The 4,134-nt window shown below is 39.4% G+C and overlaps 1 pseudogene; it reads right to left on the bottom strand.

Moving 5' to 3' along the window:
• Window positions 1-2,307: 2,307 nt before the first annotated feature.
• Window positions 2,308-3,270, bottom strand: LOC131901203 (SIN3-HDAC complex-associated factor-like; annotated as a pseudogene).
• Window positions 3,271-4,134: the final 864 nt, after the last annotated feature.

The raw sequence follows: 4,134 nt of genomic DNA, 5'->3' as shown, positions 1-4,134 counted from the left end.
ATATTGTGAACAAAGTCTGAAGGATTCATTCCAATCTCTGAAATGGTTTTTCCCGTTGGTTTATGACACAAAACATTTCATAAAATTCCATAAGGCTGTCTCAGATAGGTTACTCAGAATACCAATTCCATCTGCTAAATTTAAGAAGTATGAGTTTGGGGTTTGGGGAGATGGTTCAGTAGTTAAGAGCATTTGGGTTTGGTTCCCAGCACACATAAGGGGGCTCATATCCATCTGAAATTCTAATTCCAGAGGACCCAATGCCTTCTTCTGACCTCCGTACCAAGCATGCCTCTGGTACTCAGATATACATGCAAGCAAAACATTCACACACTCATATACATTAAAGTAAAATAGGTAAGTATTACCAACTAACTTAATGCTACTTGGCAGATGAAAAGCTTCAGCTATTTTTTTTTTCAAGACAAGGTATCTCGGTGTAGCTTTGTGCCTTTCCTGGAACTCACTTGGTAGCCCAGGCTGGCCTTGAACTCACAGAGATCTGCCTGGCTCTGCCTCCTGAGTGCTGGTATTAAAGGCGTGCACCACTATTGCCGGGCTACTTCATCTATTTTTACTTTTAAATATTATCTCCAGATTTTTCTCAGGCTATATCAGAATTCAGTATCCTACTTTGGCATCAAATATCAAGTTAGTTTATTTTATTTTTTTCTAATAAAACTAAATTTATTCAATATCCTACAGTAATGGTTTTGATAATAACTATCCAAGAGTATAAAAAGTTTAAGACATATTTGTAGAGTTAATATATTAATACAAAGTGCATGCCTAAATACAGTAAGTTTATAGGCAGAGAGTTGAGTGGGAGAAGACTGCAGTTGAGGTCTAATAATAAATATATAAATGCAGAAATAGAGATGCTCAATCATTGGGCACTCTGTGCATATGGTGGCTTATACTAGGTAGGTTTTTCACAAAAGGAAGAAGCACACTAGGTAAAACTATAAAACTACAGGTTGTCATAAAAACTGTGGCTCTCCTTGTTGTGAAACACTAACAGACTTTAACAATCCAGTTTTCATAATAATCACGAGTGACAGAATACTAAGGCAGCATGTACCCTTCCCTCTACAATATGTCTGACATGGAAGTATTGTTTTTTCCTGAATTTTGAGAAGAAGCCATTGGACAGCTTCAGGAGTGTTCTACGGAGAAACCTTCTCTGAGATCTTAATGTGAGGCATTCCATTCAGCTACCTGGATGTTCAGAAGCCCAACTCCAAGAAACCAACTCAACTAACCAATTCAATCTCAATATACAACTCTTCTCTTTAGCCTACTTTAAATAGTGGGAGAAAAGCAACAAAAGCCCAAATCCTAATAAGGTCAAGACAAGGCAAAGGGCTACTCTATAGATAAAACCTCCACAAAAATCAACTGAGGAAATCCAGAGATAGAACTGAATCATACAGATTTTAGTGAGTTGCAGACAGTCATGTAGCAGCAATGTCAATTATTTATACACTGCAAGTTTTCTAAGAAATGTCCCTCAAGCAGCATCAGCTATGCCCAGTGCATCCCCAGGACTTACACATTCTAATAAGTGGTTTCTAACCATGTGTTCTCTACTGTATGGTGATGTTTTGATACTATCTGTATAGGACCTCTCCCATCCTACAGATTTGCCTTCCCCCAAAGGAGCTCTGGTTCTGTTTTAGAAGATTCACATAAAGTCTTCTTATCAAATATGAAGGGAGGTGACACGATGCTACCTGTGTGTTCAGAAATTGCTTCCTCCTCCAAGCTATTTGGAGAAATCTCAGTCTCCCCTGCTTAATAGTCAGTAGTACAGGTCTGAATCATCAGAAGTTTGGTAATGCTGAAGCATTCCAAAATTTTTAACTGTCTCTAGAGGCAGGCCATGCTACTGAATTATGACAAATTATCATGAGGAAAAATAAGTGTAGCCAGACATTTTAAAATGCCTCAACCACAACCTTTCCACAGAAAGACTAAACTACATATGGTTTATCATAGAACAATGGTACCTCTGGCCCCTGAAATCCCCTAATTTCATTCATTTGGGGGTATTAAACAAGCAAAAAACACTTAAATAGTACTTTACAACAGCATTCAGGTTTCCAATGAAATACTCAGCATCTTAAATATTATGTACACTTTTTTTTGTGCAGTAAGCTAGGCACTGGCTTCTGAGTTTGTTGGATGGGGAGTGGGTAACACATTAAAACTGTTATATAAAATGTCTTTTGGCAGAATAATAGGTATCCAAGTTAAAAATAGGAGGGTCATTTTGTTACTTTGTGAACTTTTCAAAGTTGAAATCGATCTTTGTTCCCTTCTACTGAACCTCAGTCACTACTCCTGAGTGGAGACAGGGAGGTGCCAGCCCCTCCTCCTCAGGCTTCTCAGCAGCTGCTTGCTTTGTGCTGCAGCAAGGCTTGAAGAGATAGGTGTCAATGAGGACTTCGCCAAAACTGCCCTTAAAGATGATCCCACAATGTATTTTCTGTCTTTTCCACTAGGTAATATCTAAAAAGGAAAAACTGGAGTCCTCTTAGAGCTGGAAGCCATCTCTGTATCTGAGCCTTAATCTGACTGGTTACTGAAGCAGAGACTGGGCTGGAGAGGCACTTGAGGTGCTGTGAGCATCAGGATTGTGGTGTTTAAATTCCTTCCACAGCCTGGTGGTGGTGGCACACGCCCTTAATCCCAGCATTCGGGAGGCAGAGCCAGGCGGATCTTTGTGAGTTCGAGGCCAGCCTGGGCTACCAAGTGAGTTCCAGGAAAGGCGCAAAGCTACACAGAGAAACCCTGTCTCAAAAAACCAAAAAAATATAAATAAATAAATAAATAAATAAATAAATAAATAAATAAATAAATAAATAAATTCCACAGTTTACTGATCTGGTTGCTTTTCATCCTGTTTCCAGATAGAGTTCTCGCTTTTTTTGTTTAAATGTTGCCTTTAGACTGGGTCCTGCCTTGCATCTACCATGTGATTCCAGCTTTGTTGATTTTTTGTTGTTATTTTGTTTTTGTTTTTTGTTTTGCTTTGTTTTTCTGGATCAGCTGGCAACTTCTTCCATCTTTCCACAAGCAACACAGACACTGCAGATGTCATGTGCAACCCAAAATAGCTCTGAAAATCCTTTTTGTAATGTTTACTGTCCATGAACCAAGAGCTGGAAGACTTGGCTCTGCAGATACAGAAGTCCTCTGTTCTTCGGTGCACTTTGGCTTGTTAAAACCAAACATATTTCCTTCTGGGCAATAGCTTCCATGTGCAGCAGCATCCACACAGGGCAGGCTGCACCGAGAAAACCTCTGCAAGCACTCACTGTGCCCACAGTGAATCCAGCAAATTTGCTGATTTTATATGCTGCCTAAGTTAAAAAAATTCTGAAACCTACCCAAATGGTATAGCCTAGAGCAGTAATGAAACAAAAATGCTAAGGCAGATTAATGATAAAAAAATGCGAATCTGTATATACTTGTCAAAATTCTTAAAGTGGTAGTGTGGAGCTATTTTAATGGTTGTAGCAAAAGAGATGGAGTCAAACCACAGGGAGAAAAATGAGTTTGATGGGATATACTTCATAGTTCTCATTCATTGTTTGCTCCTCATTATGCAATTTATTTTAATAGAAAAAAACTCCCCATATTTATAACACTTTCATTATCTCCCTCTATTTTGTAGTCAGAAGGTCCTATGGTATATACCTATGGTTACTTTACCATGATATGGACCATGTGGAAAATAGAAACAATGAAGATGATTGAGGAACAAAGATATGAAAATGTTTTCATCAGCTCCTATTTAGACATCAAAAATAATTCATATATGAGGTGTGGTGGTGCATGTCTTTAATCCTAGCACTAGGGAGGCAGAGACATGACGCAGTGTTTGACGCACACCCCAATTGTTAGTTTCTGCCATGCCACAGCAGCCTGCATCTGCTGTTGCCACCACAGCAGTTACGTCATCACTTGTCATTGGGTTCTTTCCACCCTCAGCTCTGCCACACGTGCAGCCTTAAAAATGCCCACCAGGCACAGCTCACTCCCTTTCCATCTCTGCCTTTTTCACATCTCTTTGCTTCTCCTCTCTTGCCTCTTCTTTTCTCTCTTGCGTCTCTTCTTCCTCTTGTCATT

Source organism: Peromyscus eremicus, unplaced genomic scaffold (assembly GCF_949786415.1).
Source record: "Peromyscus eremicus unplaced genomic scaffold, PerEre_H2_v1 PerEre#2#unplaced_46, whole genome shotgun sequence".
NCBI lineage: Eukaryota > Metazoa > Chordata > Mammalia > Rodentia > Cricetidae > Peromyscus > Peromyscus eremicus.
Note: the sequence above shows the minus strand (reverse complement) of the source record. Positions and strands in the feature narration are given on the sequence as shown.